The following is a 27,773-nucleotide window of genomic DNA, read 5'->3' on the forward strand; positions in this document are numbered from 1 at the left end:
ACCTCCACGTGTCTGTTCTGTACATTTTTCATTGTCCTTCTTGTCCTTTGATTGTGTGCTGTATACACTTAGGCACTGATATTAGTGGTGGTGGTAATGTTTTGTTGAAAAGCTTTCAGAAGGTCCGTTCCATTTTTCAGCTTTACACCACGCGCGAGCGTACACTCACGTAAGGGAGCAAGGTTCTCTCTTCCTCTAATGCGGTCAATTTCTTCAATTCATGTTGTTCCTAAACTAACCACGAAACTGTTCCACAAAAGAACCACTACTTGTACATGTCCACGAGTACACGCCGAACTAATGCTACAATTGTGTTCACCCTCTTCGATGTGAACCTTATGGCGAATATTCACCACACAATTTCATTTAGTTCACAACGGAAAGTTCTAAGCGCCGGTAGTTGCCAATAAGTGCACGCAGAAAACAAAAATACTGTTAACGTTAAAAATTGAAAGCAACACCAATACCACGAACCCAAAGAAAATCAAAGTGAAAGGACAAATTATATCAATAAAAGTATATTTCTTTACGTGGCTGACGAAGAATTTGCCTCCAAGTTTAATTGATTTTGGAGCATTGAAACCGTAGGGAAAACTGCAAACAACACCCCACTACATGAGAAGTGGAAGACCTACCCTTAAGACGGGAAAACGTAAAACTTCCACAGAGTGTATGTGTTTATTAGTCCGTGTGTGTTTGTGCCTTTGTGTGTGTGAATACCACATGAAAATTCTATAAAGGATTTTTGTGCAAAGTTTTCTCAAATTGAAAAAAACCATGTGATATGTACATCCCAAGTTCATCCATTGGAAAATGAAAGAATAATGCGAAACCAATATTTTCTAATATGGAAATATTTACGAGTGTTTTTGCCCGAACTGTCAAGAAGTAAAAAATACTTTTTAAAGAGTGTGCTTTTCAGGAGCACGAAATTTGGATGTGTGTGTGTGTCTGGTTACGCCTGCAAATGCAGTGTTTGCGCCCATCCTTTTGAGGGAATTCACAAACCATTTTTATGACAAATGTCATAACATGATGCGAAAAAAGCCCAACAGCTACCGTGTAATTCGGCAGTGGCATTTCTATACGTTTTTTATTCATTTGAACGATAAACTTACCGTTCAAACCACAATTATTTACAAACGCCCATTCATTTGACAAGGGGCCCAACGGCGGTGGCGACGAACGTCAAACGTCAGCGGAAAAAATCATAAATAAATTAAAAAAGAAAAGCAATGTCGTCAATTTACACGGCCTTTCTTCCTCGTCAGATTGCTTGCTCTTGACTCCGCCCGTTATTGCACTTGAATTTAAACCATTTGTTTATTCATTGCGAAAATAGAAAAATAAACATTTTTGTAAATAGAGAAGGGGACAGGCATCCCAGATGGCAAAAGAGACAACAAATATACATATGTAGTTGCTAAAATTCGGTAGTTATACCTATATTTTCGACAAACAAAAACAAACTCATCAAAGGCTCTCATTTTTGGAAGTGGTGAATGTGAATTTCATTTCACTGGTGAATTGTATTCTACTAAATTTTTAACTTGTGTAAAGCTTTTGTCAAATAATAACGAGGCTTTCTTACAAAACTTACATAACTGTGACATTTTTCTCATCGAGGTTTTGCTTTCTAAATTTGAATTTCGATCAAAATACCTACCTTAAGGCAACTTCATTCGTAAGGGTTGGTACTCTTTTCGGCTTTTCACGTGAACAACTGTCGAACTTCAAATGAAAAAATTTATAAGTGAAATATGTGTGAAAAATTAAAATGCTTGTTTTCAGGCTGATGACTTAAAAGTAGTAATTAGAACAATTAATCCTAGTGTAATAAAATGACAGGGGTTCAGTTATCTTTATATGAAAACATGCTGACAAAATATCTTTCTGTTTTTGTGTTTACCAAAACAAGAATCAGAAATGCTATGGAAACGTAAAAAAACTTTCCATGGAAAGAGAATTGAGCCCCAGGATTGTGATTTTTTGATGAAGTTTTTCACAACTAGAAACAGAGTAACCTGCCTAAAGGTTGGTATTCTATTCTGCTTTCGAAAAAGTCGCGGAAATCTTTAATTGTCCGCGAGCGGAATTTGATTTGACAGTTATGTTTTGTTTTTTATTTTCATACCAAAAGTCGTTTGTTATCTGCACTGCACGGTTTTATTATTATTTTTCGGAATTAAATAAAATAACAAAAAGAAAAAATGAATCATTGAAACCAATAGAACAAAAACGATGCCGACAATGATGTCAAGTGTTGCCACTAAAATTTCTTTGTGCCATTTTCTTACTATAAACAGAGTACTCCTTTTTCACCTATTTTCTTGCAGCGTTTCGCCGACGTTTTTTTATATGGAGTTTGACAGCATTCCGCCTGAAAAGCTAAACAGAATACTCCAGCTTGAAACACGGACGAAGTGGCTAAAAAACATTGTTAGTGACATATTTATTTCGATAAGCTTAATTACACGATTTGCTTTGCAAACATTATATTGCAAACTTTTGTATCATACTGGGTCTAAGAGCCCTATAATTGCCTAGCGAACCAAATGTCTGATGTTAGACAAATATGAACAAATTCTAAAGTCTTGAGACAATATCTTGCCGAGTTCTGTTCGACACTCTGAGGGAATTTTTGCTTCGACAGTTTTAAAACAATTCTGAACGACGTCGGAAAAACTTTTCTCGTGTGTTTTTTTTTAATTTTTCTTCCGACAGTTCGGAAGGAATTCCGAACAATGTCTGTCGTGTGGGTTTTTTTTTAATTTTTCTTCCGAAAGCTCGGAAGGAATTCTGAACTATGTCTGAACTTCGTGTCGGATATTTTTGTATTTGTTTGTGCTTGCTTTTTCTCATATTAATTTGTTGCACCGTTAGAAAGTTTTGGTCCGACAATTTTGATGGAGTTTGGGGACTCTGTATCGGAGTTCTTTTGTATTCTTCTTGCTCTTATTAAAGCCAAAGGGCTTTGGACAAAATACTAAAAATTGGATAAAGCAACATAATTTTGAAACGTGCGATAGTGGAGACATTGGCCTTATTAATACATGACACACATTTTAAGTTTAAATTATAATATTATATCATTGTATTGAAATTATTAGGTTAGGTTAGGTTTAAGTGGCAGCCTGCCATCAGATTCACTTAGACGTCTTCGTCCATTGTGATACCATAGGAACAAAAGATGGAAGAAGCGTTCTGGTTCCTACCGTTGAACCAACCAGATTGCCTTAAAAAGAACAATTTTGAACTGTTAAGCAATCTCGTTGGGAGATCTGCGACAGTCGAGGGCGGTTTTTGAATTCAGAAATACGTTCTTAAGAGATTTAATAGCTGCCTGGCCATCTGCAAAGTTATTTATGCCAATCGTATTCCACCACTTTGAATTAGAAGGCGTAGTCCTCAGTGCGGCTGTGATGCACAAACCATCCTTTGAGTCTGGCTGAACATTGAATAGTGGGTGGTCTATTGAAGTGCCGTGCACCAGACCACAACACCATTAGCATTATACCATTTAAATTGTTATTTGTACATTATTTACAAATTAAATAATGTACAAATACATTTACATTCAAAACGACAAATGTCATAAAGCCCAAAAACGATTTTCCAAATGTCAGAAAGCCCAAATGAATGTGACAAACAGGGATTTGGAGCAGACTTATTTTTGCCCGAGCGGCAGCGGAGCGGTTTCCAAACTCAAAATCCGCTTCGTTCCGATAAAATAAAATTCTTAAATTAAATTTTTTTTGTTTTATGAACTTGTTTTTTTGCGAATCAAAACAAAAATTTAAAAATGTTACATTAACATGAGTTATTGCAAATTTTTCCCATGAACATTCCAGGGAGAGGGGCAAACTTCTTATATATCAATGAGTGCAGTCCTATTCAAGTTTAGGCTCAATGATGGTTTACCATGAGTTAACTTTTCTCAAATCGTTATCGAAAGCATATTAGAGAACTGAATTGTGCCAATTATAAAAAGTTTCGTCTTAAATTCAAAACAAGGTAACTGAAAAGTAGGTAACTGCGGTAGGGCCGAATATTCTATACCATCCACCATTGATCGCATATGTCGAAATACCCATTAAAACCGCATTTATTATCCGATTTCGTTGAAATTATAAAAGGCGAGTTTTACTAAGGCCCCCGATATCCGAACCGAGAATGGTCCATATTGGGCCATAATTAGATATAGCTGCCATATAGACTGACCTACCGTTTTAAGGGTGCGTGAATCACCCGATTTTGTTGAAATTTAGAACAGTGACACCCTATCGAAATCCGATATAGCTGCCATATGGACCAATCTATCAATTTAGGCCACATTAGATACCCGATTTCGCTTAAATTTGAAACAGTGGGTTATACTAAGCCTCTCGTCCGACCTGAACATTGTCCAGATCGGACCAAATTTGAATGTAGATGCCACATAGACCAATCTACCGCTTTATGGCCTTAAGCCCATAAAAAACAGTATTTTTCTATATTGCTGAAGTTTAGAGCAATGAGTTGAACTAGATTTTCCGTGGTCCGAACCAAATTTGGATCGGACCCTACTTTGATATAAATTTGGTCCATATCAGACCATATTTGGATATAGCTGCCATATGGACCGATCTACAGATCTGAGATCTTAAGCTATAAAATCCTCACTCATAATCTGATTTCCTTGAAGTTTAAACTTACACTTCTTGGTTCCTGAACCGAATATGATCCAACTCGGTCCATACTTGGACATTAATATAGATATGGTAGGTTTTTAATAAAATAGGATAATAAATATGTCAACGGTGGTGGGAATGTAAAGTTCGTCACGGCTGAACTTAATGCGTTTTGACTTGTTTTTTAAAATTTGGTTAGAAATTGCTTCCGGAATTATTAAAGCATATAGCTTAAGATGTAAAGTCAAATGATCTGTTTATATGGGAGCAATAGGAACGGATTCAGACCATACTTGGCATGGATATAGGAGGTTATAGGAGTAATCATTGTGCATGATTTCGGTCAAATCAAATAATAATTGCGCCCTCTAAAAGCTTAGGGAGCAAAACCGGAAGTTCGGATTATACGGGAGTTGGAGGTGTTAGGAGAAATTATGCAAAATTTTAACCAAATTTGATAAGAATTGCGTCTTCTAGTGGCAAAAGAAGTACAATCGGGAGATCGGTTAATATGGGGAATATTAACGGTTATGGACTGATTGAGATTTGACTTTACAAAAATGTTGGAGGTGATAAAAGAAACCGGTTTGCAAAATTTCAGTCAAAAAAGGATAAGAATTGCTCCGGATCCCGGTCACAAACCCTAATTTACGAATTTGGATATTGTTACATATTAACATTCCAACATGCCATAATACCAGTAACAGCTGTGTCTGAGAACCAATTGTTTTTTACCATAACACCCAAATTGAGAAAATTTAATAATCCCAAAAAATTAATATTGATTGCAATCTCATATTGATCTTCTAATACAAATTCTTTGCACAAGGAATCAAAATCAATTGAAGCAAAAAAAAAAAATTTCAAACAGCTTTGTCAGGATTCACTAATAGAAGGTTAGGTCACATGCAAAAACACAAAGTGGATAGGCCCCATAAACATCATTAAGGATGTCAAATCTGACGATTGAAAATGTCATCATATAGGAGAAAACGTAAACAAAGAATGAATGTAAAAAGAGAACAAGTTGACATCCTCAATGCCAAGTACTGCCAAATATTAAAAAAAAAGTATATCGGCTGATCGCTTGGATTAACCTTATTCAGTGAATCCTGCAGCTTTGTAATAGCACGGCAATACAAGTGTAGTTTGTGGAAATAATAAAATATTTTTGAATGAATTTGAGCAGGATTCACTGAATAAGGTTAAGCCAAGCGATCAGCCGATATACTTTTTTTTTAATATTTGGCAGTACTTGGCATTGAGGATGTCAACTTGTTCTCTTTTTACATTCATTCTTTGTTTACGTTTTCTCCTATATGATGACATTTTCAATCGTCAGATTTGACACCCTTAATGATGTTTATGGGGCCTATCCACTTTGTGTTTTTGCATGTGACCTAACCTTCTATTAGTGAATCCTGGAATTTGAGAAAGTTTTAAGCAGAAATCATGGCTGAATAATAGAAGGTTACGGCACTAGGAAAGGTCCCATGAACATTGAGGATGTGAAAATATGTCATCTAACATAAAAGAAAACTCAAACAAAGAATGAATATAAAAAGAACTAGTTGACATCCTCAATGGCAAATACTGTAAAAAATTCAAAAAATATTATATCGGCTGATTGCTTTCCGTAATCTTTTTAGTGAATCCTGTCAAATGTCAAATGCAAAAATGTCAACTTTTGCATTAATGCGTATCATTCTATCAAACGAAATGGGTTTCTTTTCCTTAAATGTAAAATATATGTATATATTTATACAATTTATGGAAAAGCGAAGTTGGCGCAAGTTTTTCCAGAAATAAAGTATTAATTTTTTAGAAAAAATTGTTCGCCAGCTGCGCATAATATAAAGGATAACAACTTTACATATTTTAAATGGAGCAGACGAAAATTTTCCGCTTTCAAATGTAAAAAGGCAGCAGACGCAAATTTATGCCTCTGACGCTTTCAAATGTTATCATATTAATTTCATTAAAAGTCGGCGAAAATTCAATGTTTTTGCTTTTGAAGGTAACAAATTTTTAAAAACCAATGAAGGATGGCGATAGCCTCGAGGATTAGAAAAAAGAAAACAGTGATTTTTGTGTTGCTTGTTGCAGAGAACAGGAGCTGTTTTTTTTTCCGCTCCGCCAAAAATTTGTTCACTCTGCTCAACGCTCCGCTCCTTTACATTTAAATTGACTATTTATTTTTCAATTTTCTTATGCACATCCTCGTAAATAGTCTTAATTAATTTTGTCATTATGTTTGCAATATCTCGCAATATTGAATTCTGATTATATGCATTCTTGCTCGACATCTATATCGGATCATATCGTTATAAAGCCCCCATATATACCGATCTCCCGATGTAACTCCCTTGCTCATTAAAGGCGGTTGTTTAACCCTCTTCCATCAGATCGGAGCATACTTTGTTTATAGCACATTTCAATATATATCTGCGACCCCATTAAGAATATATATTCTTGATCGTCATGACATCTTAAGTCGATTTCATCCATCCGTCCGTTCCTCTCACCGTCTGTTGAAATCACGATAGTGTCTTAGCGAATAAATAAATTCGCTTGAAATTTTGTACTAATACATTTTGGCAAAGTAGGTTGTTATGGCCGATCATCCGATTGTAGTTTTTATACCCTCCACCGTGGGATGGGGGTATACTAATTTCGTCATTCTGTTTGTAACACCTCGAAATACGCGTCTGAGACCCCATAATGTATATATATTCTTGATCGTCATGACATTTTAAGTCGATCTAGCAATGCCCGTCCGTCTATCGAAAGCACTCTAACTTTCGAAGGAGTAAAGCTAGCACAAATACTTTTTATTAGTGTAGATGTTTTTATATAGCTGCCATATAAACCGATCTTGGGTCTTGATTTCATGAGCCTCAAGAGGGCGCAATTCTCGTCCGATTTGACTGAAATTGTGCACGTACTGTTTTGGTATTAATTCCAACAACTGTGTTAAGTATGATTCAAATCGGTTTATAATCTGGTATAGCTTTCATATAAACCGATCTTGGGTCTGAAATTTTACATGAGGTGTTTTGTTGTGATTACCAATAACTTTGCTAAGTATGGCGAGAATCGGTACATAACATGATATAGCTGCCATATAAACCGATCTGGGATATTGACTTCTTGAGTCTCTAGAGGGCGAAATTCTCATCCGATTTGGCAGAATTTTTTTACAACGGCTTCTCTCATGACCTTCAACAAACGTGTCCATCCCATCCCTTGATACAGCTCCCATATAAACCTATCTCCCGATTTTGCTTCTTGGGCCCCTACAAGGCGCAGTTCTTATCCGAATGAACTCAAATATTACACAACGACTTCTACAATGTTCAGCATTCATTTATGGTCCGAATCGGACTATAACTTGATATAGCTCCAATAGAATAACAGTTCTTATTCAATATTCTTTGTTTGCCTAAAAAGAGATACCGCGCATAGAACTCGACAAATGCGATCCATGGTAGAGGGTATATAAATTAGCATGCTCTTACTTCTTGTTCTTCTAGAGGGCATAATTCTTATCCGATATGGCTGAAATTTTGTATAATTTTACCTATGACCTTAAACATCCTTGCCAAGTATGGTCTGATTCGATTTATAATCAGCCGGTACCAATTTCTAACCAAATTTATAAAAGGAGTTTGTTGGTTGACCATTTATAATTTCTGTCTATAAGAAAAAGACATTACAAAATCATGCACCAATGTTGTCATTATCATACACAGACGTTGTTGAAAATATTGTTAACAAGAGTGGATGAATTTGTGACCTCGTTGTTGTTTCATGCACCGACCGTCCCTACAAAATGTGTATGTATACCATCCTTAGGTTTAAATGATTCTAAAAATATTGTATGTACATAGCCACCAGTGGTGCAATGTGTTAAAGCGTTTGTAAACATTCAATGGAATGGATGGAACACAGGTTCGATACTCAGCAGCACACAAAAACTTTTTGCATTGTCCTAAAAATCTATGGACTAAACGTTGTCAGAATGTGAACCGGTGTGGACGTTTCATTTACAAAAACTGTTGGTGATTTATGAAAATTTATGGTTGATCTGATAATATCTGTGTGTTGATTCACTTTTATGAACGAATGTTGTCACTTTGTCAACTCCGTGATTTTTGTTCTCTTCTGGTTTGGCCTGTATTTAGCATGAGTCGTGTAGCTATCTCGTACAGATTAATTACTACATCATGTTTTATGGGAATAGTGTATAAAATCGCATTTTATTATGTCAAGGAATTGTGTCAGGGACTGAGCTGCGCAGTCGAAGTCGGAAACGACCAGTTTTCCCTGGAGTCGGAGCCGAATAAATTATCTATTATTATATGTTTCAACAAAAAATTAATAAAATGAAAAAAGAAATTTATTAAAATTTGTCTTTAGAAAAGATTTTATTAGAAATCTTGTCTTTAAAAAAATTTCATTAAAACTTTGTCTTTGAATTTTGTCATTGAATTTTTAGCTCTAGAAAAACTTTGAAAAAAATTTCATTAAGCTGTTTATCGAATATATTGTAAGTTTAAAAGTTTAGTTAAAATTTTTTTTGGAAACATTTTATTCAGAAAAATTACATTGAGATTAAGAAAAATTACATTGAGATTTTGTCTTCAGAGAAAATTTGATATTTGAATACAAATTCATATTTAGAAATAATCTTATTGAACAGTGTTCCTTAAGAAAAATTTTGGAAAAATATAAATAAAATGTTGTCTTTAATAAATTTTGTTGAAATAATGCCTTTAAAAATATCTCTAAAATTTTGAGCTTAGAAAACTTTTTTTATTTTTTGGTTTAAAAATCCTACATAAAAATTGCATTAAAATGTTGTCTTAAGAAAACACTGCATTGAAATTGTGCATGTATTTAGACAAATTTCATTAAAATTTAATGTTTGAAAAAAATGTCATTGAGCTGTTTATCGAATATATTGTAAGTTGCAATCTAACGATTTGTAATAATAACAGGAACAGGCAGGAGGTACTAGATATTACCTTTGAATCGGAAGATATAAGTGCAAGAATAGGTGACTGGGAAGTGTTGGATGACCACAGCTTCTGTAATCATCGTTATATTAGTTTCAGACTTGGGGAAAATACTGCAGAAGTGATCCCTCAGCTAAACAGAAGAAAGGCGGATTGGGATAAATTTCGGCACAAATTCTGCATGTCTATCCCTTCTAGACCAGAAAAGGGAGTAGAAACTGTGTAGGATATATACATAGTGGTCAAGTGGATCACGAAGGCTTTGAATGACTCGCTTGCGTCAGCATGTCTTAGTGACAAGCCAAAGGGCAAACAGCGACCTACATGGTGGACCCAGAGCTGGTTGGTCTAAAGAAGGACTGCAGAAAACTTTTCAACGGAGCAAAAGCCACAAGAGCACCACACGATTATGACATCTATAAGGCTGAGCTAAGAAAATATAAGGTCGAGCTGAGAAAGGCTCAGAAAAAATCCTGAGTAGAATTCTGCAGCTCCTTGGAGGATACATCTGAGGCCTCTATGCTAAAGAAGATTCTGTCCTCGAGACCTATTACGGTTGGGTATACTCCGAAGTCAGAGAATGTATGGACAATGTCTAGGGAGGAAACACTAGAACTAATCGTTGATACACATTTCCCGAAAAATTCTCCAACGGACAACGTGGAACCAGAAGAGATTTAGAGAAGAGGTTGTTACTGGTTTGTATTCGTCGGAGGTTATTAGGGAAATTGTGTCTGAGCCGAAAATCCTTTGGCCGGTAAGAAGTTTCGACTCCTTTAAGTCGCCAGGCCCTGATGATGTATCACCGGTTTAATTGCAATCTGTGTCTTATAGACTTTTTCCCCGGCTTAGATACACTATGCTTATATCAGAATGTCATATATACTTGTGAAATGGAGGGACACGAAGGACATTTTCATTCCGATAGCAGGAAAACCCTAACACACGAAGGTGAAAAATTTTCGTCCTATTAGTCTGTCATTCTTTGTGCTGAAGACTCTCGAGAGGTTGATAGAAACATATATTGGGGTAAGTTTATTTATAACTTACTTACTTAAATATGCAGGAGGTGTACAGTCTACTTTGGAATATATCCATTTACAATATATTATTGACTCTGGAAGAAAAAGGAGTAAAAGTGGTCGTGTATGCTGATGACGTGCATCAGTGAAGTGTGTTACCGAAAGTGGTCTAGGTATAAATCCGTGCAAGACAGAATAGAGAATGTTCTTTTTACAGACAGCTCAAAATACCCGAGTGTTTTGCTGACAGGAAATTAAACTTCAAACCCAACATTTTGGAAAGGGCAGGGAAAGCAACTCTTGCCCTATACACCTGCAAGAGAGCCATTGGCAAAAATTGGGGGTTAAGTCCGCGTGTCATACATTGGGTATATATTGCAGTTGTCAGACCTATAATGCTATATGGGGTAGTGGTTTGGTGGACGGCTCTTCAAAAGTAAACCTACTGCTCAATACTTAACCGGATCCAAAGGATGGCTTGTTTGTGCATCACAGCCGCCCTGAGGACGACATCATCTGATGAACTGAATTGAATGCTACATCTTATGTCTCTGAACATTGTGGCTAGACAAATTGCAGCGACCACTGCCGTGAGGTTAAGGGAGCTTTCTTATTGGTCTTGTGACGGCTACGGACACTGTGTTATCCTTGATATAATATCCGATGCTATCCTTGATATAATATCCGTGTGGATTACACTCTACCTGAGCCGCTTTTTGATAAAAAAAAGTACTGTACCACTATTCTTGATAGAACCGTTTGTAACTACGGATACGGATGGTTTCAAACTAAACGACCATGTGTGCTTTGGGGCGTACTCTAAATATCTAGAACTGGTCATATCGAAAAGGTTACCCGACCACTGCAGTGTGTATCAAGCAGAGATCCTTGCAATTAAAGAAGTGGTGGAATGGCTAAGATATAATGTCATTGCGACAATTGGCATAAATATATTCTCAGACAGCCAGGCAGCCATTAAATCCCTGGAGAACGTATTTCTGAACACAAAAACCGCCATCGATTGTCGCAGATCACTCAACGGGATATCTGAACAGTTCAACATTTATTTGTTCTGGGTGCCGGGCCACAGAGATAGCCAAGGGAATTGTAAAGCGGATAAGCTTGCGAGACTAGGAACTACCTTACACATTCCAGGGAAACTGGAATCTGTGGGTATGCCTCTAGCGACATATGAGCTAAGTTTTCAGGACGAGCTTGCGAGACTAGGAACTACCTTACACATTCTAGGGATACAAGAATCTGTGGGTATGCCTCTAGCGACATATAAACTAAGTTTCAGGATCAGGCCCCAAGAACAACGAATGATAAATGGTCACAATAGAGGGGCTGTGAGAAATCCAAAACGATGTGGCCCAATCTAGACTTAAAGAGGTCTACCGCTTTGCTGTCGTTGTCTAGAACAGTCGTCTCAGTCATTGTGACCGTCATGACAGGTCTGATCAGAAAACATGCTGACAGACTGAAGGTTGCCAGTAACGGCTTTTGCTTAAGCTGTGAGAACGTCCAGGAGAAGAGACTTCAGAATATCTGCTGTGTGCGTGTCCCGCACTGACAGTCAGAACGAGTTCCATTTTAGGTTTACATTTCTTTAAGAACTTGTCTAACTTAACGGATGTGAACATTCGTAAGTTGTTGGGCTTTTAAAGCGATCTATATGGTTTAACGGGAGGAACCACAAGGCACCCTCCTTCTCCTTCTCTTGTTCCTATGGTATCACAATGGACGAAAAAGTGAGTCTGATGACAGACTGCCATTTTAACCTAACCTAACCTATGTCCTCTTTACAAAAGAAGAAGAAAGAATTTAGATTGTCCTCTTTACAAAAGAAGAAGAAAGAATTTAGATTTTTAAGCATTTCAATAAAGAGCAATCAATGAAAACGCTTGTTTGGACCAAAAATAGAAAAAATCACTTTTTCACATTTACTTCCAAACTCTATAACTTTTAATTGAAATATCGGATGTTGATGTATACTGCAGCAAAGTCATTGTCACCTGTCTAAATCATGCATCAAAATGAAAATTGAACCACAAATGCCTTCGAAAATTGCAAAATGCAAAGCCAAACTCGGGCAAAATTTTAACAACAAGAAACAAAAAGTCGAGTATCCCCGAAAGCAGTGGATATATAATATACCACAGGCGCAATTTTTGAGCAGAATACAGCAAAAGATCGGGCCACAAATGAAAATTTGGCCGCCAAAACAATTTTTTGAAATGCCGAGGTTGTCGACTTTAGGGGCCTGCTAACTGGCGCCCGAACCACCTATGACCTTACAATTTTGCACATGACCTCAATAACACCTCAGCTTTAACCATTTCAAATTTCAGTTATCTTTACCCTTTCTCAAATGGCAAATTTGTTACTAGTTTTTTTTTCGATTTTCTCCCACAGTGCGTTGCTACTATTTTGCTCAAAGGACTCAGTACCATTCTACGGAATGTGCTCGCATTTTCTGCGTCACATTTTTTTTTTGTTGCGTTTTGACTATTGTTTGCGCGAAAAATCTAACTCAGCACTAGGCTTAATAGTCCCGAGCTTCCAATTTTAATTGGATCGAGTTTTTGGCGTAAGATTTTGGGGCTCAAACGCACAACTCTGTTGTAAAAAATTACGTCAAAATGCAATATATCCATCAAAATATTAAAGTACTAAGTCGTAGGTTTTTGAACTTAGATTTAAATTAAGTAGGTATAAGTTTTCGTTGAAACTATTTTAGTTCCACACACCCATTTATGTGCACATACACCAGAACATATGCGAATGGCCATCACTGATTTGGTTATTTCTTCCATATTTTGCGATATCCGAAGTTACTCCTTGATAACTACAGGGGTAAATTCTTGTTTCATTGGATGTAACTTGGCATTTGATGTTATTTACAAAAATACACCAACGAAACAGATTTCCCGATTTGATTTAGTTTTTAGGATCACAAGTGTATATACTGATTGAAACATTATAACTTCAAATAGGATTTGAAATTATATTTCAATTTCCTGCTCAGGACATAAAAACAGACCAATTGGTGACGTAATTAAGGTTTACTTAACTAGCCGCTGTTGATAGACACGCATTAGTAATCTTAATTTTGTACAGACTATATTCTATTATAATAAGGTTTTGCTCGAGTAATGCATGAAATGCGTATAGGTTCATTGGGATGGTTCGCAACGTATACTTCCTTGTGGTGGTTAGCATAAGTATATCAGAGCAAATGTTACATGAAATTACAGCAGAAGGCAGCAAAACTTTTGGGGTCGCCTATCAAATGAATGGCATCGAAGAAGCTTTGGTCTTGATTTGTGTCGTAATAGTGGGGTTGACGTACATTTACATGGTTGAGGTTTTGGCGTGTACGGCTATGGGAAGCGGGGTTGTGATAAAAGGGATGCATAGATGACGATCCTGCGTGTTTCAACCATGTGACGTTGCCAGTGGCCTCTTCGTGCTGCAGTGAGGCTGGCAATGGCATTGAGATTTTCCCACAAACCTTATTGTTTCATTCCATGCTCTTTTCAATTGGCAAGTCAACGAACAAAAGTGTGTACAGGTCCCAATCACATGACGTTTACGAATTCGCCATGGCCTTAAATTTACATTTACATTCACTTTCGGTTTCTCTTCGCTCCCCAACTTCAACAAAGTTCCCATCGTTGTTTTTGGCAAAAAATCAATTTTTCCTTATGAATGTATGTGAGATATTTGTTTTTCTTGCAATTTCACCAGAAAATATTCAAACAATTATTGGGGAAAACAACAAATGTAAAAATAACAGAATTCGTCTGGCGTCTCTTTACATGCTACATTCAATTGTGCTTACCAAATGAGAAAGGCGGCGTAGAAGACGACAGAGGAGTAGCTGCTTTGAGTAAGTTTAGGATGTTAAAGCGTATTCTGTTTTTTTATAGGCATTTCAATGGGAAAATCACGGAATTCACAGTGAAGCTCAACACTTTTGAAACACACTAGGTATAAAGATAATAAACTCACCATCTCAATAACGCTCACTGCTTCGATACTGGAATATAGCGAAACTTATGTAAAATTAAATAGAAAGGGACCTTCAATTTAACGAAAAATTAACTAAATCCTAGCAAAGTTGGATGTTAGGTACATACAAATGAACTAATATTTAGTAGACCATTTGAACGAGTTGGAATGTCTATACTTAAGGTATGTTAAAATATGTGAGCTAATTAGTGAGTGTGTTGTAGACAGACATTTGTCTTAATTTGTTTGCATTCCACATTTCTGAGTGCTACATCTGTGTCATCGGAAAATGGTTGCATTTGTCAAGATTCTTGCATATGACACGTACAATAATAAAGGCCCAAAGATTTGTCAAGTTTCTTGTATATGACAAGTTTCTTGTAATTAAGGCCCAATGACACTAACTTGTGGAAGATCAGCATTTATAGATTTTGAGTCAGAATAGCTATTATCTAGCTTTCCACGAAAATGGGGATCGCTATGGTAGAACTGTTTCTGTATAGCCGTAAGTAGCTTTATCAACAGCTTAAACAATTACAAGAAATACAGCTGCACCGACTTTTTATACCCACCACCTTAGGATGGGGGTATACTAATCTAGTCATTTCGTTTGTAACACCCTCGAAATATTCGTCTAAGACCCTATAAAGTATATATATTCGTGATAGTGTCGACGTTCTGAGTCGATGAGCTCTGTCCGTCCGTCTGTCGAAATCACGATAGCGGCCGAACGCGGAAAGCTAGCCGCTTGAAAATTTGCAAAGATACTTAATATTAATGTTGGTCAAATGGGCCACATCGGTTCAGATTTAGATATAGCTCCCATATAAACCGATCTCCCGACTTGACTTCTTGAGCCCCTGGAAGCCACATTTTTAGTCTGATTTGGCTGAAATTTAGCATGCAGTATTCTGTTATGATTTCCACTAACTGTGCCAAATACGATCCAAATCAGTTTATAACCTGATACTGCACCCATGTAAACCGGTCTCTCGATCATCCTTGTTCGGTTCCTAGAAGTTTTAATTTTTGTTGGTTTGACAGATGTTTGGTATGTAAAATAAAATTATACCCTTCACCTAAATATATTTTGTCACTTAGTGCATTTGTTTTTAACACGCAGAAGGAAGAGAGCTACTCATTGATGAGTGTACGGATCGACTCAAAATCACTTCCTGATTCGATTTAGCTGTCCTCCAAAGAGGTGTCGCACTGGGGCACGCCGTTCGGACTCGGCTATAAAAAGGATGCCCATTATCATTCAGCTTAAACTTGAATCGGACTGCACTCATTGATATGTGAGAAGTTTACTTTTCGCAACATTTTTCTTTATTACTTTTCTAGTTTAAAGCTCTAATGTAAGACAAAAGAAATTGCTTAAAACACTACAGCCGATAATAGAAATCAGTTAAATTATTCCCGGTATCGAAAGGGCAAACGATTTGGCGGTGAAGGCCAGAGAACTGCCGTCAACGAACTTGGTTAACCCGAAGCCTTTAGGGTCGACGCAGTTCGAGTTAAGGAAGTGGGCGATGAACGCTAATATAACACTGTGGAACAGCGAAGCAGTCGGTAGGACGGCGAAAATCCTATGGTTGATTCGGGTCGTGAGAGGACGAGGCTATTACTGAAAGGAAGTAAGAAGGAGATCAGTATAGCTTTAGGTATCATAACGGGACACATAGAACTACGAGCTCACTTTTGCAAAATCGGTGCGGTAAGAGATTGCATGTGTGAGACATGTGTGGAAGATGATGAGATGTTAGAACATTTCCTATGTCATTGCTCGGCTTTCGCGGGTCAAAACACAGGTACTTAGATGGGATACAATACCAGTCAAGAACCAACTTAGGGGAGTGGTATGGAAAACAATTAAAGATTTTGTAAGTATCACGGAATTCCTAATTTAAAATGTTCTTTTTCGGGGTTACTTTTTAGTTTTTAGAGCACACAAAAGCCGATTACTGGCTTAGGTGTATTTCCATATTGGCATGGGACTGACTAATATCCACACCCTCTCTTCAACATAACCTAACCTATTTCCGGCAACAATTTAGTTTCAGAAGCCAACACTGCACCATTCAAAAAGTCCCCAGAAGACATCCGAAACAAGTTAGGACGGGCTAAAATCGGACAAATCCGACTTTTTGATACACCATATTGGTGTAACGCAAGCGTCGGAGTTGTAGAACTTTGACCAAAATCCGTACTTATTGTGGTAGTTATATAGGAAATCGCTTTGCGAACTTTTCAGATGGTCAGTTTATAAATGCCTTTGGAAAGGCCCTAAAAGTCAAAATCGGGAATTACATACACATATATGGTAGCTATATCTAAATAGTTATCGATTTCTAAGATATTCACCAGTGATCAGAATAGACATATTAGAAGCTTTCGTGATAAATGTTGTGAGGATCGGATAACAAATATGCCCAATTATTACAGTATTAGTAAAAAGTCGGGCGCTATATCTAAATTTGAACCGAAGATGATGTCGTATAAAATTTTGTGAAAACCTATACAGACAGCCAAAGTTAAAGTATTTAACGACAATAGCAATATAGAGCTTATATAAAAGATATCAAAGAGAATAGGCCGACGGAGTGGATTCGGTTCAGCTAATTAACATATAATAAGAACCTAGGCGTTAAAGGTATTCATTAAAATTTTAGATTCCTCAAAAAAATTAAACTAGATTACATAAACTTTGTAGTTTTCCGCTAAGGCTTCTCCGAAATGTATCCAAACAAGTTAGTTCAGCCGAAATGTACTTTGGATAGGTTCTATCAGGACCAAATTACAACAAAACCTATGGCCTGCAGCCCGACAATATCTGACCATATAAATTATTTCAAGACTGAATAAATTTAGCGAAAAACGTGCAAAATCGGTTAATAAACAAGTAAAATTGAAATTTTGTCCATGAACATTCCACTAAGGAACAGGGACAAACTTCTCACCTATCAATGAGTGGAGTCCGATTCAAGTTTAAGCTCAATGACAAGGGGCCTCCTTTTTATAGCAGAGTCCGAACGGCGTGCCACAGTGCGACACCTCTTTGGAGAGAAGTTTTGCATGGCATATTACCTCACAAATGTTGCCAGCATTAGGAGGGTGAAAGCCACCGCTGAATATTTTTTCTGATGGTCTCGCCAGGATTCGAACCCAGGCATTCAGCGTCATAGGCGGACATGCTAAACTCTGCGCTACGGTGGCCTTCATAAATAAAATAAACCAGTAAAAAACAAGAAGTTCGGGGGGCCGAACTTTGGATACCCACCACTTCGGATATATATATTGAAAACCTTCCGTCATAATACAGTGAAAAATGGCAGCTATATCTAAATATGGCCCGATCTTGACCATATTCGGCACGAATGACGAGGGGTCTAACGCAACTCATTATGTCTAATTGCAGCAAAATCGGTTAATAAATTAACCTTCAATGGGTCCAAAACCTCAAATCAGGAGATAGGTATATATGCCAGCTATATCCAAATCTGGTCTGATCTTGGCCGTATTTAACACAACCCGCTGAATATTTTTTCTGATGGTCTCGCCAGGATTCGAACCCAGGCATTCAGCGTCATAGGCGGACATGCTAAACTCTGCGCTACGGTGGCCTTCATAAATAAAATAAACCAGTAAAAAACAAGAAGTTCGGGGGGCCGAACTTTGGATACCCACCACTTCGGATATATATATTGAAAACCTTCCGTCATAATACAGTGAAAAATGGCAGCTATATCTAAATATGGCCCGATCTTGACCATATTCGGCACGAATGACGAGGGGTCTAACGCAACTCATTATGTCTAATTGCAGCAAAATCGGTTAATAAATTAACTTTCAATGGGTCCAAAACCTCAAATCAGGAGATAGGTATATATGCCAGCTATATCCAAATCTGGTCTGATCTTGGCCGTATTTAACACAACTCGCTGCACCTAATTTCTGCGAAATTGAACAATAAATACGCCTATTATGGACCCGCGATCTTAAATCTGTACCGATTAAATTAAGGATGTCGATTACCTACTGTCGGACAATGAATGTGCCTTTTATGAACCCATGACCCTAAATCGAAAGATCGGTCTATATGGCAGCTATACTTAAATCTAAACCCATCTAGGCCGAACAAAGATGTCAAGAGGCCTAACACAACTCAATCTCCCAAGTTTCAGTGAGATCGAAAAATAAATGAAACTTTAATGACCTAAGACCTTAAATCGGCAGATCGGTTTATATGGTGGTTATATCAAGATATAGTCCGTCTTCGAACTTAATATATTTATGAACAAAAAAGGAATCTGTGCAATGTTTCAGCTCAATGTCTTCCTTTTTAAAGGCAGTAGCGAGATTTTAACAGACAGACCGCAGACGATCAAGAATATACATACTTTATAGGGTCGGAAATGGACTTTTCGATGTGTTACAAACGGAATGACAAATCGAATATACCTCCATCCTTGGGTGGTGGGTATAAAAAACCATTTATAGTTGAAAGACATTTAATCGGGAGATCGGTTTATAAACTCAAATATGGTCCGATCTAAATCATTCTCGGCACGAACGACAAATAGTTTAAAATAGCTCACTATATTATGGGCCCAAGACCTTAAATCGGGAGATCGGTGTATAAATGACAGCTATATTTAAATATATACCGATTTAGATCATAATCGACACGAATAGTTTCAGTGAAGTCAAGCAATAAATGCGGTTTTTATGAGTCTTATTCCTTAAACCGGGAGATTGGTCTATATGCCGCTATATCAATACTTAATCCGATCCGCAGACCTGGCGCTGGTCTTGTAGAAAATATGGTCAGTGCAAAAGACGCGGCGAGGTGGGAATTTGTGCATGGATTTCGAATTGCCAGAACACTTGACTGCTGCCGACCGTAAGAGGATGAGAGAATTGCTAGCCCTTGGAAAGGGGTTACTGAGTAAGATTTCAGCGGTCATAAGCGTCCAATGTGTGATAGGCCATATGGCCTCGTGCATGGTTGTCCCACATAACGACTACTAAGTTTTTTTTTTTATAAAAATCGATAATTTTTTGTCAATAAATTTTTTGAGTTTCTTCCAACAATCCTTCAATTTATTAACAATCAACAATCAAATCTGTAATTTGGTTTTTAAAAGAAAAAAGTTTTTTTTTGTTTTAACAAACAGATTACAAATTTGATTGTTGTATTGACAAATTGAAGGATTGTTTTTTTTTTAACAAAGTGAATTGTTGTTTTAATATTGTTTATTGGAAACTGAAATAAAAGTCACATTGGTGTTTGCTGATTAAAAACATAATGGCTAATTTTTTTCTGAACTAACAAAAAAATATCGTATCAACAGCGGGGATTACTTGATTAGTTTCCTGCCCCAATAATGTTGTTGTTGTTGCAGTGTGTTGGTTCTATCTTTCGTGTGCCTAGTTCTGTTGAATATCCAGATCCAGAAACACTGCGAATAAGGTGGGGTGCATCCAGAAAGATCTGGGTCTGAGTCGAGTGGTTCTGGCTGGGCCGTTAAACCGGTGATGTGTGGTCCCAGGTCACAATCGGCACATTTATTTTGGCCTGTTGGCATCAGTCATCGCTTTGTAGGAGTTAAGGCGTCTGCATTTGCCGGATCGTAATTGAGCCAGAACTACTCTGGTTTGCTGGGGGAGGTCAATTACTTTAGTTGCAACGGAAGGCAATCGTTCTCCAAGGACCAGATTCACCCGGTAGCTATTCGAGGTATCAGCTACCGTGTCTGCTTGAATGTTGTCCAGACCCGCTTGATCTACAGGTTCTCTCTTGTAGCGCTGAACTTCACGGTCTAGATCATATAGATCCATCTTAAAGCTTCTAGGCGGTGGATAATTATCCACAAGATGATGATTTGGATGCTCACTGCGATGGTCTTTGCACGGGTATGAACGTTGTCTCCTGAAGAAGCTCGTCCACTGAAGAGACAGTCCGCCGTAGTTCGAAGAGCGGCATTCTGTCAGATCTGAATATTATTTCAACGCGATGATGGACGCGTGATGCCGCATATGATACGATATCTATGCCGTCTAGAATGAAGATACATAGGTAGAGATTAAACAGTGTCGGAGATATTACCCCGCCTTGGGGATCTTCCTGTTTCCCGGGGTTCTTTCAATCTCGGCACGGGCCAGGTTCGTGCGTGCCATATCTTCCGAAAAGCATACTACCAAACTTTTGCAATGTGGAAGATATTGTTTGATTTGGTATTCTCATTTCAAAAAATTCAAAATTAGCTCGCCCTTTTCATACCATCGTAGGTGCAAATCAATACAAAATAGATATTTCATGTAGAATTCAATAGAAACCCATGAATAATAGTAGAATAGTTGAAATTAAATAACTTTTGTTTGTACGCTTAATATATACTATGGGCGCCCCGGTAGCTGATTTGGTAGCGTGCTTGGATTACCAGTGCAGGGGTCGTGGGTTCGATGCCCGCCAGATGCCTTGGTCTGTCGCTACTGTGGTATCACAATGGACTTAAAATTGTCTAAGTGAGTCTGTAAAAGGATTGCCACTCTTACCTAACTTCTCTTTCTTTGAAGTAGATATCATTGTTTTACTTTCGGTTGTTCTGTCATTAAAAGAAACATCGAATTCCTTTCTAGTTATGCATGTTGCTTCTCCAATTTAATTGCTGACCACAATAAAAACGCTGTCCAAAATATCCCTGTTGACAAATACAAATCACTTGAATCGTAGTGTAAACGGGTTTTGTAGATTATATTAAATCAAGTGGATTTGGGCTTTAGTGTAAACGGGGTTTAACAATTTAGTCAACTATGAAAAATTGTTGCGATATATAACGTAATATTGTCATATCAATATTTTTTTTTGTTGAATCAACAAATGTTGTTGTTAAAAATTCCAAAATTTTGTGCACATTCGAAACAGTATGCCAGTAAACCACAACTTTATGTAGAGAAGATCTATTGACTAAAATCCCCACAAGGACATTAGTGAGTAATATATATAATCACCACTGAATATTTTTGAAAATTTCATACGTAAAATAGTGGTTCATTAATAGATACATCACCCTATAAATCTATTCCCCGATTTGATTTCCTGAGCCTCTACACCCTCCAACTTATATTCAATTTGGTTGAAACGCCGATTTGATTTCCTGAGCCTCTACACGCATTAACTTATATTCGATTTGGTTGAAACTTGGTATGAGATAGGTTTGTATCTAGCCCCCAAATAATATGATCAAATCATAATCTGATTTGATTTATTCAAAATATTAATGTAGATCTTTTATGTAAAATGTAGAAGAATCGACTGAGATGGGTTCTTAAGATTTGAACGAGCCGAACTTAGCACGGTTTAATTGTTTTGTTGGTTGGAAGTAATTATCTTGTGTAGCAATACGTGATTAGAATTAAGGCCTTTCAAAGTTACTGTTTAACCCCACATTCCACCTCCGGGTTATGTTGATATAATACAAATTGCTCATACATAGGTGTATGCATGAAATATTCCTCTTGTACGAGTGTACCTCTGCTCGTGAATATTTTTTTTTTAATTAATTTGAATGGTCGTATACATACATAGCAGTATTTCATAATTCGGAGGCCGAACAAAATTGGAAACAAAACAAGTAAGGGAAGACACATTTGAGCGGTGCCGACAAGATAATACCGTACACTACCACTATACGTAAGAATTGGGCGATATCTTTATAAGATTTGAGCATTTATATGCAGATGGATATAAAAACAATCCGTAGCACATTTTGTGTATATCCCTACAAAATTTATAAGTGGAAATCCGGATTTGTATATACAGTGGCACAGATATGATAAGGTTTTTCTCCTTACTGTCAATGTAATGGTGTAATTACATAGTAACGATTTGTTGTAGCTACTACGGCCTTATAAGTGGAAATTTTGGTAATATATGTACATGGAAAACGATTTTTTTCAATTCCAATACTTTTCGCCCAAAAAACCTGGCCGTTTGAGATGGTCGGATGAATATTAGGATTTGTGGTTTGATCGCAATATAACAAAGGCCGACAGACAGATATGAATGGCTAAAAATATGAAGGGGTCAATCTCTCTTTCTTGTGCGTGTAACAAATTAAAGCACTTAGTTGAAGTACATTTTAACACTGTAGTGGTGCATAGTATAATAAAATTTAAGCATGGAAAGAAATCTGAGTGAACCACGGTGAAAATTTGACTTGAATGTGGAAGGAAGGAAATTCAACTGGGAAATGAATATTGTTCCACCATTCATGCCATTGCTAGCTATAGACAGGCCAAAATGATTGACTGACATTGAAGGCATTTCAGATCTCCTCAGCTGGCGCTGGCGTGTTGCTTTTTATTTCGATTTTTTTATTGAGTATAGTATACAATGTGGTGGTGGTTTGGTATACCGCATGAGAAAGTTCGAAATCGATTAGAACTGAAAATATGTGCAATTATTCAAAGTGTTTGTTTACATTGGATCTTAGAAATCAATTTATTTTCCAAATATTTATGAAAATCATTGCCCTATTCGTATATGATGAGAAGATGAGTAGTTTAAGTGAAATCGTCTACATACACAGCTATCGCATGCCTGCGTACAGAGTCAAAAAATCTATACGCTGGCAAAGGCTGGAATAATCGGGTTATGTATATATAAAGGGTGATTTTTTTGAGGTTAGGATTTTCATGCATTAGTATTTGACAGATCACGTGGGATTTCAGACATGGTGTCAAAGAGAAAGATGCTCAGTATGCTTTGTCATTTCATCATGAATAGACTTACTAACGAGCAACGCTTGCAAATCATTGAATTTTATTACCAAAATCAGTGTTCGGTTCGAGATGTGTTCATTCACCGTTCAGCGATGAGGCTCATTTCTGGTTGAATGGCTACGTAAATAAGCAAAATTGCCGCATTTGGAGTGAAGAGCAACCAGAAGCCGTTCAAGAACTGCCCATGCATCCCGAAAAATGCACTGTTTGGTGTGGTTTGTACGCTGGTGGAATCATTGGACCGTATTTTTTCAAAGATGTTGTTGGACGCAACGTTACGGTGAATGAACACATTTCGAACCGAATACTGATTTTGGTAATAAAATTCAATGATTTGCAAGCGTTGCTCGTTAGTAAGTCTATTCATGATGAAATGTCAAAGCATACTGAGCATCTTTCTCTTTGACACCATGTCTGAAATCCCACGTGATCTGTCAAATACTAATGCATGAAAATCCTAAACTCAAAAAAATCACCCTTTATATTGGGTTGCCCAAAAAGTAGTTGCGGATTTTTCATATAGTCGGCGTTGACAAAATTTTTCACAGCTTGTGACTCTGTAATTGCATTCTTTCTTCTGTCAGTTATCAGCTGTTACTTTTAGCTTGCTTTAGAAAAAAGTGTAAAAAAGTATATTTGATTAAAGTTCATTCTAAGTTTTATTAAAATGCATTTACTTTCTTTTAAAAAATCCGCAATTACTTTTTGGGCAACCCAATATATAAATGAAATTCACTAGTGGTATCAAGAGTCATAAGAGAAGCCCTCGTGCAAAATTTCGTGAGTATCGGTTGACAAATGACGATATTATTGCAAATCCAAATCGGACGAACATAGATATAGATCTCTAGGCCAAAAAAGATACCACTGCCAAATTTGAAGACAATCTGATAAAAATTGCGACCTGTACTCTGTACTTTCCAAATTAACATGTACAGACAGACGGGCGCAGCTAAATTGAATCAAGTGATTCACCGACTATCGTTTACTTATCAATGAGTCTATCTCTCTTCCTTCTGGATGTTGCACACTATAGTTTGAATACCCTGTACCACAGTAGTGGTGTAGGGTATAACAATTCAAGGATTTAATGCATTAAATTGTACATTTTTATTCGGTCAACTTTCTTTCCTTTTTCTTGGTAGGAAATAGCAGACCTCTCCAAAAGGTCCCACAATACACTATGGACGGAAATTGAGAATTTGCGGTAAAAGTTATTTACAATCAAACCAGCGTTTCCAAATATTGAAAACACCATACCACCTCACATATTCCGTGATGTCCCGTTTCTCCGCCTGCAGAACCATATTATGGCCAGGCAATCTAAAACAGATCTCAGTCCCTGGGTTCCGTCAATCCAACACTGCGCCGCTGGTAGCAATGCCTCTCACTCGACCTCAAGTATCGTCTCAGGCACCCGATCGGAAACCTCTTCCATTACTTCCAGGTTTCCTATCGTCGCCTCGATTATACCACGATGGTATGAGCTAATTCCATCCTCAATCCATTCTCCCTTCGCCTTAAGACTCATAGTCGCAATGGCTGCCTCGCACTTAGTCTGTATGCTTATGGGTCGGATATCTAGAATAATCTCCAGTGCCCTAATGGGCGTGGTCCTCATCGCTCTGCCTAAGCCAAGACAACATGTTCTCTGCACTTGTTATGGCGTAAGAAAGCATCGGTATACTCACGGTCCTGTAAAGCCAGTGGATTACCCTAGGATTCAGACCCAATTTCGAGGCAACGGCCCGTCTACACAGTGCCCAACATCAGTGAGCCTTCTCGGTACGCTCCTGACACTTCCAATTCAGTTTCCTGTCCAAAATCACACCTAAGTATTTAATCTTGTCAGATATCGAAACCATTCTATTGAGGAAACGTAGTGCGTCGTCTTCCTCATGGCATATTTCAGGCTTCTCTGGGTTAACATTGAAACCTCTGGGTCAATATTATTTTCATTTTCTGGGCAGAGCAACACATTTTGTAAATCTGCAAAACTAAAACATTCCCACCCATTATCAATGGACTAAAGTGCTTTCTTTATGTTAAATATCCTCCACCATGGATCGCATCTGTCCAGTTCTTTGCGCAGTATCTCTTTTTAGGCAAACAAAGAATAATGAATATGGACGGAGGAGGAACTATATCAAGGTATAGTCCGATTCGGGGCTTAAGAAGCAAAATCGGGAGATCGGTTAATATGGGAGCTGTGTCAAGCTATAGATCGATTCAGACCATATTGCACACTTATGTTGAAGGCCATGGGAGAAGCCGTTGTACAAAATCTCTGCCAAATCGGATGAAAAATGCGCTCTTTAAAGGCTCAAGAACTCAAGATCCCAGATCGTTTTATATGGCAGCTATATCAGGGTATGGACCGATTTGGACCATACCGTATAAATGTTGGAAGTGATACCAAAACACCACGTGCAAAATTTCAGTCAAATTGGATGAGAATTGCGCCCTCTAGAGGCTCAAGAAGTCAAGACCCAAGATTAGTTTATATGACAGCTATATCAGGTTATAAACCGATTTGGACCATACTTCGCACAGTTGTTGGAAGTGATATCGAAACACTATGTGCAAAATGTCAGTCAAATCGGACGAGAATTGGGCCCTCTAGAAGGTCAAGATGTTAAGACCCAAGATCGGTTTATATGGCAACTATATCAAAACATGGACCGATTTGGCCCATTTACAATCCCAACCGACCTACACCAATAAGAAGTACTTGTGCGACTACTAATTTCACTAATGTACTAATTTCACGCGGCTAGCTCTACTCCTTCAAAAGTTAGCGTGCTTTCGACAGACGGACGGACATGGCTAGCTCGACTTAAAATGTCACGACGATCAAGAATATATATACTTTATGGTGTCTTAGACGCATATTTCGAGGTGTTACAAACAGAATAACGAAATGAGTATACCCCCATCCTATGGTGGAGGGTATAAAAACGAATAAAACACCAAAAATGTTTACTGGTACAACAGCAAGTCAGCTGAAAATGGGATAGCAGTAGTTTTTTACTACCCATAAGAAATGCATTGACATACCTAAACGAAATTTTCGTTATCGGCACCGTTACCGAAAATTTCGTATACAGGTACGCAGCTCGAAAGAAGTTTTCTTTGCGTAACATGGTGACATAATAGGCTTTGTGAGTTTTTTTCTTGCATCTACGAATGAAAATGTATGTTTTAATAGCTCCATGCAACATGAAATTAAGCTATTTGCAAATAAAAACGATTAATAATTAACCAAAAATGATTAAAATTCGTCCAAAATTGTAAATCGATGTCTCGCAATAGATGCATACCCAGCTTGAAACAGCCAATATTTTTTGCCCCCTCTTTGTGATCATCTATCATTCGTTGTCCTTCCGGCATGGTCCTAAAAACTTAGCTTACATGTTGCTAGAGTCATACCCACACATTCCAGATTCCTGGAATGTGTAAGGTAGTTCCTAGTCTCGCAAGCTCGTCCGCTTTACAATTCCCTTGGATATCTTTGTGGCTCGGCAATTAGGACAGGTGGATTTTGAACTGTTCAGACATCTCGTTGAGAGATCTGCTACAGTCGAGGGCGGTTTTTATGTTCGGAAATACATTCTCCAGGGATTTAATGGCTTCCTGGGAGAAGATATTAATGTCAATTGTCGCACTGACATTATATCGTAGCCATTCCACCTATTCTTTAAATGCAAGGATCTCCGCTTGATACACACTGCAGTGGTCGGGTAACCTTTTTGGTATGACCAGTTGTAGATCTTTAGAGTACACCCCAATACCCACCTGTTCGTCTAGTTTGGAACCATCCGCATAGAAGTTTATGTAACTTCTGTTACCAGGGATATCGTAGTTCCAATCGGTTCTATCAGGAATAGTGGTACAGTACTTTTTATCAAAAAGCGGCTCAGGTAGGGTGTAATCCACACTGCCTGGAACATCGGATATTGTATCAAGGATAACACAGTGTCTGTAGCTGCCACATGACCAATGAAAAATTTCCCTTAACCTCACGGCAGTAGTCGTTGCAATTTGGGTAGCTACAATGTCCAGAGGCATAAGATGTAGCATTATAGGTCTGATAACTTCAGTATATACCCAATGCATGACACGCGGTCTAAACCCCAAACTTTTGCCAATGGCTCTCTTGCAGGTGTAAAGGGCAAGAGTTGCTTTCTTGCCCTTTAAAAATGTTCGATTTTAAGTTCAATTTCCTGTTCAGCAAAACACCCATGTATTTTGCGCATTCTGTA

The 27,773-nt window shown here is 37.6% G+C and overlaps 1 protein-coding gene across 2 annotated transcripts in view; it reads left to right on the top strand.

Annotated features, from left to right (window-relative positions):
* Window positions 1-353: 353 nt before the first annotated feature.
* Window positions 354-27,773, top strand: part of LOC106091153 (sodium-dependent neutral amino acid transporter B(0)AT3) — a 146,182-nt gene continuing 118,762 nt past the window's right edge. Inside the window, exon 1 of one of the 2 annotated variants that reach the window (XR_009398402.1) lies at window positions 354-670. The gene's annotated coding sequence lies outside the window, so the exon portion shown is untranslated. The remainder of the gene's footprint in view (window positions 671-27,773) is intronic. The other variant, XM_013257587.2, reaches the window with a different exon arrangement.

This window comes from Stomoxys calcitrans, chromosome 5 (assembly GCF_963082655.1).
Source record: "Stomoxys calcitrans chromosome 5, idStoCalc2.1, whole genome shotgun sequence".
NCBI lineage: Eukaryota > Metazoa > Arthropoda > Insecta > Diptera > Muscidae > Stomoxys > Stomoxys calcitrans.